General features: G+C 42.5%; 1 pseudogene; it reads left to right on the top strand.

Annotated features, from left to right (window-relative positions):
* The first annotated feature begins 5,182 nt into the window (after positions 1 to 5,182).
* Positions 5,183 to 5,753, top strand: LOC132234083 (non-histone chromosomal protein HMG-14-like; annotated as a pseudogene).
* The last annotated feature ends 13,983 nt before the right edge of the window (positions 5,754 to 19,736 follow it).

The raw sequence follows: 19,736 nt of genomic DNA, 5'->3' as shown, positions 1-19,736 counted from the left end.
TTAGACAGTGTGGATTAGGGCGGCCACAGGGATTTGGTCAAAGCTGGCAGTGGGAGCAAGCAAAAGCCATGTCACCCTTCTCTCTTCCCCCAACACATATAGTATCTGTTTCCAGAGCTGTCCTGGCACCTCTCCCTGGAGGCCCAGATCAAGTGTGGCTTTACATATTTTAAAAGTTGGGAAGGATGGGGCATTTACTGTACAAATCTGGTGTTTGAGGTGTATGGGTTGGCAGCTGGGCTCGCACAGTCCTTTATAGCTTTCCCGGCTCAGGACTTTTCAGACAGGGCCACAGCTGACATCACAGAGCACGTTCCCAACTCACAGGGTCAGAACATCCCTGTGGCTCCTGAGTGAAGATGGGGCAAGCAGGGGCAGAATCCTTCACATGAGCAAGCAGGGGCAGAATCCTTCACAACAGTGCAAGAAGAGGTTGAGAGGATCTGACCAGTATGCTGGAGGTAAAAGAAAGAGAAGTAAGTGGGTTCCTGGCATGGAAGAACTAGCTATGAGGCGAGGGAGAAGAAGGCACCATAGTTCAGCACCTGGGAGAAGGGGCAGCATCTCTGAGAATGTGGGGACCAGGACCTGGACAGGGCAGAACCATGAAGAGCAGAAACCAAGAGTTTTATTTTGGACACAGGAAAGCCTAGAATCTTATTTGAGATTTGAAGGGATATGTTAAGCCTATGGTTGGAGTTATGAGTCTGGAACCGAAGGAAGAGGCCAGGGTGGGAGATAAAGCTGAAGTAGCAACAGTGAGTGTGTGGGATTTAAAGTGTTGGGATGAATAAGCTCACCTGTACAGAGGGTGTGGACAGAGGGTGAGGATGGAGCTCCAGGCATCCCAAAGTCTCAACCAGGAGTTTGAACAAAGAGTGGCTACTGGAAGGGGTGGCCAAGGAGGTAGAGGGAGGATGGAGAGTGAGCGGCACAGTGGCCAAAAAACAGGATTGAGGAAGGGAGGAAATTTATCACAACTAATTCAGCCCCATGCAGTACCAAATGATCATTGTTCACCTCACACAGATGAGACAATTCAGGCAAAGAGGTGTGGCCACTCCCCCAAGGCCACACAGCACAAGGGGCATGGGACTGCTCAGACAACCTGAGGTTAAAAAAAACCAAAACCCTCAATAACCTTCACTGCTGAGTCTATGATTTCGGCTCTAGCTATTTCAATGGCCAAGATTCAATTAAATTAAAAGCCCAGGGCTGCTGCCTGCTGTATGCTTTCCACATTTCTAATCCCAGAGCTGGATGTTAAATATATATTTTTAGACTAGCGTCCAATTTAACAGCCACATGATTTTTATTACACAATTTGTTGGGGAGCACAAAAGACTTGGTTGGAAAGTTGTAAGGAGGACATTCTGAGAAAAGGGAAGTGTGTGGAAGGCCGCCTGCCCTGTTTATCAGAATTCTGACTTAGGGGAGATTTAGGGGAGTGTTGAAAGCGGCGCCCCTAATTATTCCTTGACCTTTCCAAACAAGCCTGTGCATAGGCAGACCCCGGGTGTTACTGGAATCCTTATGCTTAACCCCTGGATGCCCTTGCCTAGAGGACAATGTAAACACATGTGTCCTCCCAAGATTACTCACCTACTGATTGTATCTAAAGATAAAAATTCCAATAAAAGGCTAAGGAGGCAGGCAATCAGGCCATCCCTAAGCCTTCTCTTTCACAGTGAAACTATGTCCGAGTAATCTGTTCATCCATTATCCAGGGGCTGCTGGTCTGCCCCCGCAACAATTAACTGAAAACCACATCTTCTTGCGTTTATTTAATGCTGAGTTTCCAAACTCCTGGGCCCTGGGTTGGATTGTTATATACATTCCACCTACTCTTGTTTAGAGTCTGGGACAGTTTTGTGAGAGAAATGGTGCACGTGGCATGGTTTCTGGCACAATGATGTTCAAAAGCATGGTATCAGTACCTGAGAATGTCTCTCTCACCCCTCCCTGAATGTCCTGCCTATTGGACAAACGCAAGGCATGTGTGACTTAAGAAGCCTGCCACCCTCTTGCTGCCCTGCCACACCTGGTTCTCACTGGCGCCTTCACCTAACCACCCCCTACACCAGCCGTGGGCAAACTACGGCCCGCGGGCCGGATCCGGCCCTTTTGAAATGAATAAAACTAAAAAAAAAAAAAAGACCGTACCATTTTATGTAATGATGTTTACTTTGAATTTATATTAGTTCACACAAACACTCCATCCATACTTTTGTTCCGACCCTCCGGTCCAGTTTAAGAACCCATTGTGGCCCTCGAGTCAAAAAGTTTGCCCACCCCTGCACACACACACACACACACACACACACACACATACACACACACACACACTCCAGGAACACACCAACACACCCTCTGCTGATCCCGAGGTCTCCACAGCAACAGGATGCACCAGAGGGTGCAGACTGTCCCCAAGCCCCAACATCACCTCCCTCCATGCTTCCTGTTTGTCTCTGACCCCAAGGGATAGCTTCTCTCCTCCATGGGCCAGTGTGTCTCACCAAGCAGTCACTAGAAACCTGCAACTTGCTTATTTTGAACTTGTAGTTTTTTGAGCTCCTAAGGATACCAACTCTGAATTCCTTTGGAAGCAAGTGTCTTTCAGCACGTATATGAGTCAGCTCCACTGCCATAATCAAGTGCCATAGACTGGGAAGCTTAAACACAGACATTTATTGTTTCACAGTTCTGGAGCCTAGAAGATGGGAATCAGCATGCTGGCAGAGTTAGAGCTCCTGTGAAAAAAGAATTTAGTCCGATACAGAAGTCCCAGAGACATATGAAAACATACTCAAAGTCACAAATCATCCGAAAGATGCAAATGAAAACAACAATGAGATACCATCTCACACCTGTCAGAATGGCTACTATCAATAAATCAACAAACAAATGCTGGTGAGGATGTGGAGAAAAAGGAACCCTCCTGCACTGCTGGTGGGAATGCAGACTGGTGCAGCCACTATGGAAAAACAGTATGGAGTTTCCTCAAAAACTAAAAATGGAACTCCCATTTGACCCAGTAATCCCACTTCTAGGACTATATCCCAAGAAACCAGAATACCGCTATGTTGATAGCAGCACAATTTACAATAGCTAAGATTTGGAAACAGCCTAAGTGCCCATCAGCAGAAGAGTGGATTAGAAAACTGTGGTACATCTACTCAATGGAATACTATGCCACTATAAAAAAGAAGGAACTTTTACCATTTGTGACATCATGGAGAGCATTATGCTAAGTGAAATAAGCTGGAGAAAGATAAAAATCACATGATCTCACTCATATGTGGGATACAATGATCAACATAATTTGATGAACAAGAATAGACACAGAGACAAATGGTAGGAGGGGGGGGGTTAGAGAGCAACCAAAGGACTTGTATGCATGCATATTAGCATATCCAGTGGACACAGGCACTGGGGCAGTGGGGGCTTGCCTGGGGTGGGAATGGCTGGTGGGGATGGCAGTCAATTGGGGAAAAAGAAGACATATGTAAAACTTTAGACAATAATAATAAAAAAAGAATTTAGTCCAGGTCTCTCTCCTTAACTTGTAGATGACTGTTTCTCCCTGTGTCTCCATATGGTTTCCCTCTCTGTACATGTCTGTGTCCAAGTCTCCTTATATGGACACTAGTCATATTGGATTCAGGTCCACCCTAATGATGTAATCTTACCCTGATTATCATGGTACAGTTTTGCCTATTTGTGACATTATGTAAGTGGAGAGGGAGTATTTTCAAAAGGAAAAACTTAAATTTGATTACATCTCCAATCTGGTGAGGATTTTTAAAAAAAGGCTTTTGGGATCGATAAATGACCCTGAGTGTCTTGGTGGGCCCATGGAATCATAGGGTCCTTATAAGAGAGAAGGTGATGTGAATATGCTAAATTCTGGTTTTGAAGATGCAGAAAGGAGCCACAAGTCAAGGAATACCACTCTAAAACTGGAAGAGACAGGGAAATGGCTTCTAGAGTCTTCTAGAGTCTCCTAAGGGGGCACTGTCCCCAGTGAAACTGATTTCAGAACTTTGTAAGAGAATAAATGTGTGTTGTTCTAAACTAAGTTGGTGGCAATTTGCTATACCAGTAGTAAAAAACGAATACAGGCCAGGCAGTAATATATTAGGCTTTGCAGACCTTATAGTGTCAGTTGTAACTGTTTAACACAGCTGCTGCTGTGATATGAAAACGTTCACAGACAACCTCCAGAGCCAGACTCAGGGTCGTAGAGGAATTGAAACAAGCCACAGGTGGGTTGTGTGAGTGGGATTTCCATTCTTAGTATTAACTTAGGTCAGGAACCCCAACTACTACACCTAAATTGGGGTCTGGAGGGCATGCTGAAACCTCTGCAAAACTGAGGGGGTAGGGCAGAGAAAACTGGCATGGCAGGGCTGTGGGTAAAAGACAATTTTTTCAATAAATGATGTGGGAAAATTAGTTGTCCATACAAAAATGAATGGAACCTGAACTCTACTGAATCCATATGCCAAAACCAATTCTAGATGCATTATTGGCCTAAATGGGAAATTCAGACCAATAAAACGGGTAAAAGATTATAAATGAGAATATTTCATCACCTTGGGGAAAGATGTGTTAAGATGATGCCCAGCCAGCAGGGCTCAGTGGTTGGGCATCCACCTATGAACCAGGAGGTCACAGTTCATTCTGGTTGGGGCACATGCCCGGGGAGGGAGAGGTTTGCGAGGTCAATCCTTAGTAGGGGACATGCAGAAGGCAGTTTTATCTTTCTCTCCCTTCCTCTCTGAAATCAATAAAAAATTTGAAAAGATGGCCCTAATCGGTTTTGCTCAGTGGATAGAGCATCAGCCTGTGGATTCAAGGTTCGATTCCAGTCAAGGGCATGTACCTTGGTTGCGGGCACATACCCAGTAGGAGATGTGCAGGAGGCAGCTGATCGATGTTTCTCTCTCATTAATGTTTCTAACTCTCTACCCCTCTCCCTTCCTCTCTGTAAAAAAACCAATAAAATATATTTTAAAAAATTTGAAAAGATGAACACAAAAACACTAACAATAAAAGAAAGAACTATAATTTGACAACTTTAAAATTAAGAGCTTTATCACAAGATAAGAGGGTGGGAGAAGCAGGTCAGGCAGCCCAGGTTCACGAAGGCTGTTGGTGCCCCATGGCCTGCAGGCACTGGATGCCCAAGGAGGTCAGCTTGTGCAAGGGGGTCGTAAAAGAGGAGCCCAAGAGGAGACTGTCAGCTAAACCTGTTCCTGCAAAAGTGGGAATGAAGACAAAAGAAGGTGCAAGAAAAGGATAAATCTGCAGACAAAGAGGTGCAAACAGAAGGGAAAAGGGGAACAAAGGACGAACAGGCCAAAGTGGCCAACCAGGAACCTAAAGAAGATCTACCTGCGGAAAATGGAGAAATTAAAAATGAGGAGAGTCCAGCTTCAGATGAAGCAGGAGAAAGAGAATCCAAGTCTGATTAATGTCATATGCCATGTCTTATCAGTGGTCCTTGTCTCCCTTTTTGTACAAGCCAGAGGAATATTTTTATCAACTATTTTGTACATGCTAAAATTTTAGTAGCTCTAGAAACATTTTTAAGAATTAGGAAATTCCACCTCATCCCATTTTTTTTTTTAAAGGGTAAATTCTTTTTCTAAAGAGCTGAAATCATTTGCTGGTTGTTTATTTTTTGGTACAACCAGAAAATAGTGGGATATTGAATATGGGAAGTGTTGATTGTCCTGGGTATCAGCTTGATATTCATTCCACAGATGTGGGTAGTTTTTATATCCTATAATACAAAGCATACTAAATGGCAATTTGGAGTCAGTCATGTATTTAACATGTCTTAAACATTTTAAATTACTTCTATTCCCATGTTATTGGTAGAAGTGTTTCCTAAAGAAAACCACTCCTTGACCTTGGCTTTCCCTGTCAGAATTTTTTGCATCTGTGACATCTTTGGTGTGGTAGACCAGTTTTTCTAGTAACTTTACGTGCAGGGAAAGACTGAAAATTTGATTATGTAGCATATATGACATTAAATTGTGAATTAGTGGGACTGATATAACAGCATATCAACATTTGAAGTACTTACTACTCTATGAAGGAAAATTAGTCTCCAAATTTTAAGCTGGAGAGTCACTGGAATAACGGTTTAGAAAAGAATCACAACTACATGACTATATTTTTGATATGTATGTTAGGAATTGAAATCTCTGTGTACTTATCCTCAAAACAAACAATAAATCTCAATTATGAAAGGAAAAAAGATAATGGAATAAAGTATTGATGATTATTGAAGCAAGATGATAGTTTTTACATTATTTTCTCCAGAAAATAAAACAAGAGGAGATAATAACAAAAAGAGAGTGAAAAGGCAAGCCACAGAGTGGGAGAAGATATGTATAACTCATATAAACAACAAAGAACTAGTTCCTAGAAGGTAGACAGTACCTCTATGAATCAATAATAAAAAGACAAATTACACATTAGAGAAATGGGCAAAAATATTTGATAATCATTTCATAAAACAAGATATCAAAATATTAATTATCATATGAAAATATAGTCAATCTCATTAAAAATTAAGGAAATTTAAATTAAAATCATAATGAGCAGTGAAGTTTCACTGGTATCCAAAGATTCCATATGTTAAAGCAGTTGGGGAATAATAGGAATTCCACATGACTAGTAGAAGGGATAAATTGGTATAATCCTCACAGTGGTTCTCAACCTTCCTAATGCCGCAACCCTTTAATACAGTTCCTCATGTTGTGGTGACCCCCAACCATAAAATTATTTTTGTTGCTACTTCATACTGTAATTTTGCTACTGTTATGACTTGTAATGTAAATATCTGATATGCAGGATGTATTTTCATTGTTCGTGACCCACAGGTTGAGAACCGCTGCTCAAGAACATAGTTTTGCATTAGAACTGAAACTTGCATTATATATAATATTGAAGATATACACACAGTATTTCTCAATAAATATATTCCATGGAGAAGTAAATGCATAGATGTATGCACAAGAATATTTAAAGTTCCATTATTCATTAGAGAGAGAAAATTAAAACAAATCAAAAGTGCATTAACAGTAGAATGAGTAAATAACTTTTGGTATACTTGTATATTTATGCATTGGAATGGAATATTATACGAAAAAGTGAGTGAACCAAAAACATACATAATGACACAGAGTAATCGTACATATTGTTGACACTGTGATTTCATTTTATACAGTACCCATAAACAGGCAAAGTAAATCTTAGTGTGTATACATACATACTTCAGTGGTAAAACAACAAAGAAATGCAAGAAAAAATTGTCTTAGGGAAGTGGTTTGTTAGGATGCTTATATACCAGTGTTTGATTTATACTAATGCATTAAACTTCATATTTATGATCTTGCATTTAAAAAATGTATGTGTTATGCCCTAACTTGTGTTGCTTAATGGTTGGAGCTTTGGCTCATGCACCGAAGGGTCTCAAGTTCAATTCCTAGTCAAGGGTACACACCTGGGTTGCAGGTTCAGTCCCTGGCCCTGGTTGGGGTATGTGTGAGAGGCAACCAATTAATGTGTCTCTCTCACATCAATGTTTCTCTCTTACTCCCTCCCACCCTTCCACTCTCTCTGGAAATCAAGGGAAAAAATATCCTTAGGTGAGGATTAACAACTACAAAAATGTATGTGCTATTTTTCACAATTAAAATATTTTAAAACATGAAAAAGGTAGAACAATTAGCAAAAGTAAGACATGAAATCTAAATTGGAATATGTTAGTAATTAAAATAAATGTAATTGGACTAAATGCTTCAGTTAAAAGACAAATTTTTCAGTTTGGGTAAAACAAAGTCCAGTTTTAAGTTGCTTATAAGAGACACATAAATATAAGGGTATAAAGCTGTCATTATTTGACCTATCTTGTGGTTTCTTGGAAGACCCCACTTGAAAGAATTTCCTTTATTTTACCTGATTTAGTGCTTAACTAGTGCTAAAAGTCCCTCCCCGGAGGGCATTTGTAAAAAAATCTGTAAGCTCACTAAGGGGATGGATAACAGTTGGGAGAAAAAAATAGACAACTGCAAAAACTTGAAAGAAAAAGCTGACAAATGAGATAGCCACTGAAGTTTTGAAAGGCTTTGACAAACTCCGTGGACTCTAGAAGGCTACACACATGCATAGCTTGTACTTATACTCAGAAAAGATACAAGAAAGCCCTCTCTTACTCTGGCTGACCTTTAGGCTCTATAGAAGTAGGAAGTAAAGGGTAAGGCACAGTTGTCAACTGCCTAACTGAGTGTTGAAGTCATGCCCCTTGGCAAGGACTGGAAGATTTATCAGTTCAAAGCCTCTAAATATCCAATCATTATCAGCTGACCACTATGCTGGCCAACACACAACAAAGAATAAAGACTGCATAGAATTAGTAAAAAATAGTTACTAAATAAACAAACACAAACAAAAAACATTTAGGAAGGAGAAAAATCTAATTCCAAATTATAATATGTTAAATATCAAATTTTTAACAAAAAATCATGAGGCATGCAAAGAAAAAAGAAATGGCCCAGTTACAAGAGAAAAATAAAAGCAATTTACTGAATCTGTTTCTGAGAAGCACAGATACTGAAATTTCTAGACAAAAACTTTGTCAGTTATTTCAAATATGTTAAAAGAACTAAAATAAACCATATATAAAAACTAAAGGCAAACATGACAATGACTGTCTCATTAAACAAAGAATGCCAATAGAGAGATCAAAATTATAAAAAAGGAAATAAATACAAAATCTGGAGCTGGAATGTACAATAATGAAAAGAAAAAATTCACTAGAGGGACTCAAGAGCAGATTTAAAGAAGTAGAAAAAAGAATCAATAAACTTTCAGATAGGACCATTGAGATTACCCAATATGAAGAAAAAGAGAAAAATGAATAGAGCTCCAGAGATTTGTGTATCATGAAGTAGACCAACATGTAAGATAAATGAAAATACCACATACCAAACTTATGAGATGCAGAAAAAGTAGTGCTTAGGGTAAAACTTATTGTTATAAATAACAATTTAAAAAGAAGACAAGACTTCTGATCAAAATGGCAAAGTAGGTATATTCTGTGCTTGGTTCCTCCCATGATCATGTCAAAATAACAACTAAATTATAGAACAACCACCCTTGAAGACTAGGTGATCAGAATTCCTATAACTAATATATGAAGAAGAAGCCATGTTGAGACTGGTAAGAGGATGGAGACACAAAACAAACTGGTCCTATATCCACACATATAGCTCAGTTGGTTAGAGCATCATCTCAATATGCTAAGGTTGTAGTTCGATCCTCAAACTGGCACATACAAGAATCAACCAATGAATGCACGAATAAGTGGAACAACAGATCTCTCTCTCTCTCTCTCTTTCTCTCTCTCTCTCTCTCTCTCTCTCTCTCTCTCTCTCTCTCTCTCACCAATAAAAAATTTGGGAGGAATATCTCAGTTGCAGAGATCTTTTTTTGAGGAGTCCCAGCCCCACATGAGGCTCCCCAACCTGGACCACCAGTGCTGAGAAGAGCAGTCCCCCAAACATCTGGCTGTAAAAATCAGTGAAGTTTCCATCCGGTGAGACAAAAGACTACTGGAGTCTCGGGAATTCTTTTTAAAGGGCCTGTGCATGGACTTACTTACTGATGAACTTACTGACTCTGAGCTCCAGCACTAGGGTGGCAGCTTGAAAAGAGGAGAACATAAGGGGAGGAAATAAATTGTCTGGCTTTAGGGGAAGGGCTGGAGGGGCCACTCTGGCCAAGACAGAAGTGCTGCCTGGCACTATTGTTCCTTTGTTGACCTCCTCCCCCATCCAGCCTGCAGGCACAGGCAGGAGCCAAATTAGTGTCTCCATCAAACCTGCCCTACCCTGATGATTCCCTAAGAACCCACTTCACCAAACTTCTGCACAGGCTCTTTCAGCAGCTATTACACATAAGCAACCAGCCTCAGCTCACACTGTGGACCTCCCTAAAATGTCTAAAAGAAAATTACAAACCCCAGGGAGGCAGTGGATGGCTTCAACATGCCCTGTACTCTTGCTAGTGGCCCCAGCCTGGCACTAATGGCAACTAGGCTCATTTCATAGTATGGCCTCTCCCAGGTACCTCCACGATCAGCACAGGCAGCTACCAAGTACAGATCACTTTGTGACTTCTACCAGATATCCCAGGGCTGAGCACAGGCAGCAGCTAACCTGGGCCTGCACTAGAGCCCCTAGCAAGAGACCCAATACCAACCACATAAGGGTAGACTCAGCAAGCACTAGAGCTCCACTAAGGTGAATCCCATTTTGTGGGGTCAGTTCCCAAACAGCAGCTAGTCTGCTATAGTCATGGCCAGTCTTCACAGCCAGTCAGCTTGAGGATCAATCTCAGCCACTGTTGTGCCAATGGCAATTCAGTAGTGCTTACATGAGGGATACCCCTGGAGTATGCATCTCAGGGAGACTAAGCCACTGGGCCCCACAGAAAATCTACTATATAAGGCCACCCTGCCAAGACTGGGAGACATAGGAGATCTACCTAAAATGTAGAAGCAAACACAGGGAGGCAGCTAAAAAGAAGGGATAAAGACACATGTCCCAAATGAAAGAACAGGATAAAGCTCCAAAAAAGGAGAACTAAAAAAAGAAAAAGAAAAAGGATGCAATAAATCTATCAAATGCAGAGTTAAAAACACTGGTCATAAGGGTGCTCAATGAACTTAAAGGAAGAATAGATGAACTTAGTGAGAACTTACACAAAGAAATAAAAACCATAAAAAAGAACCAGTGAGAAATTAAGAATACAATATTGCAATGATCGATAACTATGGAAGAAATTGAAGCAGTCATCAAAAAGCTTCCAGCAAATAAAAGCCCGGGCCATATGGCTTCACAGGGGAGTTTTACCAAACATTCAAGGAAGAACTAAAACCTATCCTCCTCAGACTATTCCAACAAATTCAAGAGGAAGGAACACTTCCAAGCACATTCTATGAAGCCAGCATCACCCTAATACCAAAACCAGGTAAAGACAACACAATGAAAGAGATTTATAGGCCAATATCCCTCATGAACATAGATGCCAAAATCCTCAACAAAATCTTAGCAAATCGGATCCAGCAGTACATCAGAAAGATCATACACCATGACCAAGTAGGATATCCCAGGGATGCAAGGATGGTACAATATCTGCAAATCAATAAACGTGATACATCACATAAACAAATTGAAAGAAAAAAAACCACATGGTCATATCAATTGATGCAGAAAAAGCATTTGACAAAATCCAACACCCATTTTTGATAAAAACTCTCAGCAAGGTGGGAATAGAAGGATCATACCTCAACATAATAAAAGCCATATATGACAGGCCCACAGCCAACATCATACTCAATGGACAAAAACTAACACCATTTCCCCTAAGAACAGGAACAAGACAGGGATGCCCACTCTCATCACTCCTGTTCAACATAGTCCTGGAAGCATTAGCCATTGCAATTAGACAAGAAGAAGAAATAAAAGGCATCCAAATTGGAAAAGAGGAAGTAAAACTGTCCTTATTTGCAGACGGCATGATATTATACATACAAAACCCTAGAGACTCCATCAAAAAACTACTAGACTTAATACATGAATTTGGCAATGTAGCAGGATATAAAATTAACCCCAAGAAATCTGAGGCATTTCTATACACCAATAGTGAATTTTCAGAAAGAGAGATTATAAAAACAATCCCATTTACCATCGCACCAAAAAAATTAAGCTACCTAGGAATAAACTTAACTAAAGAGGTAAAAGACCTCTATTCAGAAAACTACAGAACGTTGAAAAAAGAGATAGAGGAAGACATAAACAGATGGAAGAACATACCGTGTTCATGGATTGGTAGAATCAACATCATTAAAATGTCCATACTACCCAAAGCAATCTATAAATTCAACACACTTCCCATTAAAATACCGATGGCATACTTCACAGGTCTAGAACGAACTCTCCAAAAATTCATCTGGAATAAAAAAAGACCCCGAATAGCTGCAGCAATCCTGAGAAAGAACAAAGTAGGTGGGATCTCAATACCAGATATCAAGCTGTATTACAAAGGCACTGTTGTCAAAACGGCCTGGTACTGGCACAAGAACAGACATATAGATGAATGGAATAGAATAGAGAGCCCAAAAATCGGCCCGAACCAATATGCTCAATTAATATTTGACAAAGGAGTCAAGAACATACAATGGAGCCAAGACAGTCTCTTCAATAAATGGTGCTGGGAAAATTGGACTTTGAATATTTCTTGCCACTACCTTCTGTCTTGCATAGTTTCTATTGAAAAATCTGCTGAAAATCTTATGGGTACTCCCTTGTAGGTAACTAACTGTTTTTCTCTTGCTGCTTTTAAGATTCTCTCTTTGTCTTTTGCTCTTGGCATTTTAATTATGATGTGGTTTGGTGTGGTCTTCTTTGGATTCCTTTTGTTTGGGGTTCTCTGGACTTGTAAGTCTATTTTTTTCACCAGGTAGGGGAAGTTTTCTGTCATTATTTCTTCAAATAGGTTTTCAATATCTTGCTCTCTCTCTTCTTCTGGCACCCCCATAATTCAGATGTTGGTGCGCTTGAAGTTGTCCCAGAGGCTCCTTACCCTATCCTCATATTTTTGGATTCTTTTTTCTTTTTGCTTTTCCGGTTGGGTGTTTTTTTGCTTCTTCGTATTTCAAATCTTTGACTTGATTCTTGGGATCCTCTAGTCTGCTGTTGGATCTCTGTATAATATTCTTTATTTCAGTCAGTGTATTCTTAATTTCTAGTTGGTCCTTTTTCATATCCTCGAGGGTCTCACTAAATTTATCGGCGGTTTCTAGAAAATTCTTGAAAAACCTTATAACCATGGTTTTGAACTCCATATCCAGTAGTTTGCTTTCCTCCATTTCTGTAATTTGTGACCTGTTTCTTTGTCTCTGCATTTTGATTTCCCTGTGTTGATAGAGTGGCTTTCTGTGCTAGGTGTCCTATAGGGCCCAGTGGCTCAGCCTCTCCAATTACCTGAGGTAGACACTCTTGGTGAATCCCTGTGGGCTTTATACACAGTCTTGTTGTAGTTAAAGATTGATTGTTGTAGGTATCACTGGGAGGAATTGACCTCCAGGCCAATTGGCTGTGAGAATCAGCTGTGTCTACGGTGAGAGAACCTCTGTGCTGGAAGCACCTTTATGGGGCAAGACTTGCTTCAGTGGGGCTTTGGTGCTCACTGAGTCTGCCCCCTGAGTGTGTCCCTTATGGATCTGAGGAGTTGTAATCTGGATGGTCCCACTCTGACCACTGGGTACACTGGCACTTGGATCTCTAAGGAGGTGCTAATTTAGCCTCTGCCTTAGGCTACCCAGCAGGAGCTACAGAGAGATCTGCAGATTCCTCTTCTTTGTTTGGGGTTTGGAGGTGCCCAGATGAGGCCCAGCTGTGAAGCAATGCAAGCTGCTGTGGGGCCTTGGGCCTTCCTTTGGATGTTCTGTGTCTCTCTGAGCCAGCTGCAGTTTGTTAGGTAATTTTAGATTGCAAAGAGCCAGGTCATTCATATGCAAAAGCCTCTGTGCACAGCTTGGGTGGGGCGGGTTCTCAGGGAATCAACAGGGTGGAGCAAACAGCTATGGCTGATCCTCAGTCCTGCCCTAAGAGGCCCCGGGTGTCAGTGTCCTGCGGTAATCGCTGCCAGCACCTTGAGAGAAAGCCACCCTTGAGTTCCGCCAGATGCCAGACAGTCCAGTTTCTCCCCGTATTAGTCTGGGTCCCCAGAGACTCACCTGGAACTGGAGTTTAGAGCAGGAGCTTGTGTCTCCCTCCCGATTGAAAAAGATAACTGAGTCCTCAGTTGCCAGCCCTTTCCGCATGCGCCTGTGTACCTCTGCACTTTACTTCCATACATCCTCTGGTCTCAGTGTGCTTTTCTCTTTCCTTCTAGTTGTAGAATTTCCACTCAGCCAGCCTTCCTGTGGTTGTGGATGGTGTTCGTTTTGTCTTTTAGTTGTATTTTTGAAGTGGTTGTGCAAGGCAGCAATGTCATGTGTTTACCTATGCTGCCATCTTGGTTTCTCCTAGACTATTTTCTTACACTGTACACATGAATAAACACAAAATGGATTAAATTTGTACATTCTTTAAGATTTATTATAAAGGATCATGTCTTCTATGAATAGAGATAGTTTTACTTTTTTCTTTCCAATTTGCATGTCTAGTTCAATATCTGCAAATCAATTAATGTGATACATTATGTTTTACAATCCAGCTTTATATAAAACCTGAAACCATAAAGCTCTGGGGAAAAACATAGATAGTAAACAAAAAATAAACAAATGGGACTACATCAAACTAACAAGGTTTTGTATAGTAAAGAAAACTATCGCCAAAACCGGTTTGGCTCAGTGGATAGAGCGTCAGCCTGTGGACTGAAAGGTCCCAGGTTCGATTCCGGTCAAGGGCATGTACCTGGGTTGCGGGCACATCCCCAGTAGGAGATGTGCAGGAGGCAGCTGATCGATGTTTCTCTCTCATCGATGTTTCTAACTCTCTATCTCTCTCCCTTCCTCTCTGTAAAAAATCAATAAAATGTATTAAAAAAAACATTAAAAAAAAAAGAAAACTATCAACAAAATGAAAAGACAACCTATTCAATGGGAGAAGATATTCATCAATGATACATCAGATAAGGGATCAGTATTCAAAATATATAAGAAAATCTTACAACTTCACACCAAAAAATAAACAATCTAATTAAAATGGGCAGAGGACTTGACTAGATGTTTCTCTAAAGAGGACATGCAAGTGGCCAATCCTATATAATAAAGAGGTAATATGCAAATTAACCCTCATGCCCTCACAAGATGGCTGCCTACAACCAGGCCGACAGCCGGGGTTAGTGAGGGATGACCAAACGACCGAACAGCAGGCTGTGTGGGGTAACAGTCCAGCGGGGGTGGGGGTGGGGGGAAATTTGGGGGCGACCAGGATAGCAGGGGGCAGTTGGGGGTGACCAGGCTGGTGGGGGGGCAGTTAGGGTAACCAAGCTGGTGGCAGGGGGTGCAGTTGGGGGTGATTGGGCTGGCAGGGGGGGCAGTGAGGGGCAACTAGGCTAGCGGGGGGGGGCAGTTGGGGATGACCAGACCAGCAGTTAGGGGTGACCAGGCCAGCAGGAGGGGCAGTTGGGGGCAACCAGGCTGGCAGGGGGACAGTTGGGGGCAATTAGGCTGGCAGGGGGGGCAGTGAGGGGTGACTAGGCTGGTGGGGGAAGTTGGGGGTGACCAGGCCGGTGAGGGGGGGCAGTTAGGAATGACCAGGCTGGCAGGGAGGGGACAGTTGGGGGAGACCTGGCTGGCAGTGGGGGGCAGTTAGGGGTGATCAGGCCAGCGGGGGGGAGGGGAAGTTAGGGGTGACCAGACAGGCAGGCAGGTGAGCGATTAGGAGCGAGTGGTCTAAGATTGTGAGAGGGATGTCTGACTGCTGGTTTAGGCCTGATCCCTGGGATTGGACCTAAACCAGCAGTTGGACATCCCCCAAGGTGTCCCAGATTGGAGAGGGTGCAGGCTGGGCTGAGGGGACCCCTCCTTCCCCCACCCCCGTGCACAAATTTCATGCACTGGGCCTCTAGTAGATATATGAAAAGATGCTCAATATTACTAATCATCAGAAAAATGCAAATTAAAACCACCATGAAATATCACCTCACACCTGTCAGAACGGCTATCAATAAATCAACAAACAATGCTGATGAGGATGTGGAGAAAGGGAAAGCCTTGTGTACCGTTGGTGGGACTGCAGACTGGTGCAGCCACTATGGAAAACAGTATGGAGGTTCTTCAAAAAATTATAAATAGAACTACTTTATGACCCAGCAATCCCACTTCTGGGTATTTACTCAAAGAAACTAAAATATTCACCTGACATTATACTCAATAGTGAAAAATGAAATTTTTTCCAATAAAATCAAAAGTAATATATGTATGCCTGCTTTAACCACTGCTATTGGAAATTGTACTGGAAGTTCTAGCCAGAGCAATTAGGTAACAAAAAGAACTAGACTTGCAAATTGGTAAGAGAAAAGTAAAATCATCTCTATTCACAGAAGACATGACCCAATCTAATAAATCTTAAAGAATGTACAAAAAAACATAGTAGAGCTAACAGGTGAATTTATCAAATATTCAAGATAAAAATCAATACACACAAAAAACCAGTTGTGTTTCTATACATTAACAATGAATAATCTAACAAAAAGAATTAAAAAATAATTCTGAGTAGACCTGGCCAGGTAGCTCAATTGGTAGAGCATTATCTAGATATGCCAAGGCTGTGGGTTCAATCCCTGGCCAGGGCACATACAAGAATCAACCAATGAATGCATAAATAAGTGGAACAACAACTCTCTTTCTTCCTCTCTCTTCCTCTCTCTCTAAAAATCAATCAATAATTAGAAAAACAACCTTTTAAATGGTATCCAAAAGAATAAAATACCCAGAAATAAATTTAGCCAAGGAGGTTAGAGTCTTGTACACTGAAAACTATAATAAATATAGAATTATCATATGATCCAACACTTCCACTTGCAGATATATACCCAAGAATATAGAAAACAGGCACTCAAACAAAATACTTATACACAAATGTTCACAGCAGCACTATTCACAATAGACAAAAGTTAGAAAAAACATATGTCCATTAATGAATAACTGAATTAAAAATTTTGGTATATACATGCAGTGGAATATTATTTAGTTGTAAAAAGGATGAAATACTAACACATGTCACAATGTGGATAAACTTCAAAAACATTCTGAATAAAAAACTAGACATAAAAATTGACATATGTATAATTCTATTTATATGAAATTTCTAAAACAGGTAAAACCATTGAGACAGACAACAGATTTGTAGTTACTGAGGGCTGGGAAGAAATGGAATGGGAAATAACTGCTTAATGGGTAAAGTGTTTCCTTTTGGGATGAATAAAATATTTTGGAACTATACAGACGTGGTGGTTCCCAACACTATGAATGCCTTATCACTAAGTTCAAAGAAAAACTGCATCAACATAACCCAGAAAGAACTACTCATAACCCAGACCCTTTAAGAATGAAGGTTTGGGTCCCACCACCAGGTTAAGAACCATGATCAGGTGAGGTGCTTGCTGAAGACAGAGGGAATACAGAATGGGTGGTGGGAGGAGGTGTTGATACTAAAACTAGAGGCCCGATGCATGAAATTCGTGCACTGGGGGGGTGGGGTTCCCTCAGCCCAGCCTGCCCCTCTCACAGTCCGGGAGCCCTCAGTGGATGTCCTACTGATGGCCACAGTCTGGCAGCAGAGGCTCAGAGCAGGCATCCCGTGTGTGTGTGTGTGTGTGTGTGTGTGTGTGTCCCCACTGGGGGTCTGCCCCCAGCCACATTGGAGGCTCAGAGCAGGCACTGTGTGTGTGTGTGTGTGTGTGTGTGTGTCCCCACTGGGGGTCTGCCCCCAGCCACATTGGAGGCTCAGAGCAGGCACTGTGTGTGTGTGTGTGTGTGTGTGTGTCCCCACTGGGGGTCTGCCCCCAGCCACATTGGAGGCTCAGAGCAGGCACTGTGTGTGTGTGTGTGTGTGTGTGTGTGTGTGTATGTCTGCTGGGGGCCTGCCTCCAGCCACACCATGGAGGCTTGGAGCAGGAGCCCCTCTGTGTTGATCTCTCAGGCTCCTGGCCTCCACTGCATGTTGTACTCTCCCTTGAGCTATGGCCAGGATGGGGGTGCTGCTTGCAAGCCGGGCTTTCCTGCTCCCGGATCTCCGTGGCGACTGGGGAGCAGGCTCAGCTTGGAGCTGCCCGCAGGCTGGGCTTGCTCTCCTGCTCCCGGATCCCCATGGCAACCGGGGAGCAGGCTCAGCTGGGGACTGCCCGCAGGCCAGGCTTTCCTGCTCCCGTTTCAGGCCCAGCTTGGGGCTGCCCACAGTCCAGGCTTGCTTTCCTGCTCCCGGATCAGGCCCAGCTGGTGGCTGCCCTCAGGCTGCACTTTTCTACTTACCGATGGCCGGATCACCACAGCGACCCAGGGCCCAGCGGCACTTTCCTGCCCTCCAACAGTCATAGGGTCCCGGCTGGGGGCGGGGCTTAGCAGTGCCAGGCTTAGGCGGCATGGGTGTCCTGGCTGGGGGCTCAGATGGCACACAGGGGTCCCGACTGGGGGTGGGCCTTATGCCCCGCTGCCCAGGGCTGCACATGGGGCCTGGATGGCAGCTCGTGCTGTCCTGCCCTTCCTGTAGTATAGGATAGAGGCCTGATGCACGGGTGGGGACTGGCTGGTTTTCCCTGAAGGGTGTCCTGGATCAGGGTGGGGGTCCCGCTTGGGTGCCTGGCCAGCCTGGATGACGGGATGATGGCTGTTTGCAGCTGGTCACACCCCCTTCAGGGTGGGGGTCCCCACTGGGGTGCCTGGCCAGCCTGGGTGAGGGCCTGAGAGCTGTTTTCAGTCTGGAGGGCAACTTAAGCTCCCAGCATCTCCTTTTTTTCTTTTTTTTAATTCTGGGATTTATTTACCTTCTATGGCTGTCACTGGAGCTGAGAACTGGCTCCAGCTCTGAGGGCTGAAAGCAGGTTCTGGGTCTGTTTGGCTTCTATAATGAAACTCTGTTGCCATCACAGCAGCTCTAAGCTCTGAGGCCGAAGCTGGCTGAAAGCAGGTTTCTAGGTTTGTTTGGCTTCTGTAATTGAAACTCTGTTGCCATCACTGCAGCTCTAAGCTCTGAGGCCCAGCTGGCTGAAAGCAGGTCTCTGGAGCTTGTTTAGGTTCTATAATTGCAACATAGTTGCTTAGAGTGCAGCTCAGAGCCCAGGCCGGGAATGTTGGCTTCCTCCGTCACTGGAGCAAGCAAGCCTCCTGTTCGCTTCAGCTGCGTGGCTGCCAGCCGCCATCTTGGTTGGCAGTTAATTTGCATATCCTGCTGATTAGCCAATGGGAAGGGTGTCGGGGTTATGGTCAATTTGCATGTTTCTCTTTTATTAGATAGGATATCAGCTATGCTATGCCCATGTGATCAGTTACAGCAATGAGGACTGAAATGATCATGATTTTATTTCTTTGTTATGAACATGTTTGTTTATATTGTTATTTTCTTTTATCTTTTATACCCTTATCATGCAATATAAGATGTACTGACTTTAGAGTACTTAAGTTTTTTTTACTTTACATCATTGTATTTAAATTGAAATCAAAGAGAAGGGTAAACATCACATAAGGACTTTACCTCTTCTGGCGAAGAGATTAACACATTTTAAATTGTATGCAGGATAGTTGTATCATGTTAGGTGAAGTATGACCTTGTTATTGTCTTTACTTGGAGATTAAATATGATTTAAGAAGATACATATGGATAAGGTCAACTTGTCTATACCATGATGCCAGATATTTGTTCAACATTATTCTGGATGTTACTGTGAAGATGTTTTTGAATAAGATTAATATTCAAATTGAATGAAACAAATTGTCCTCCATAATGTGGGTGAGCTTTATTCACTCAACTGAATAGAACAAAAGACTGACCTTATCTGAGAAAGAGAGAATTCTGCCAGCAAACCACCTTCACACTTAAACTGCAACATTTACTCTCCCTGGATATCCAGCCTGCTGGCCCACCTTGCAGATTTTGGACTTGCCAGTCTCCATAATTGTATGAGCAAATTCATTAAAATCTCTCTCT

This window comes from Myotis daubentonii, chromosome 5, assembly GCF_963259705.1.
Source record: "Myotis daubentonii chromosome 5, mMyoDau2.1, whole genome shotgun sequence".
Lineage (NCBI taxonomy): Eukaryota > Metazoa > Chordata > Mammalia > Chiroptera > Vespertilionidae > Myotis > Myotis daubentonii.
This window is presented reverse-complemented; position numbering and strand designations above follow the sequence as displayed.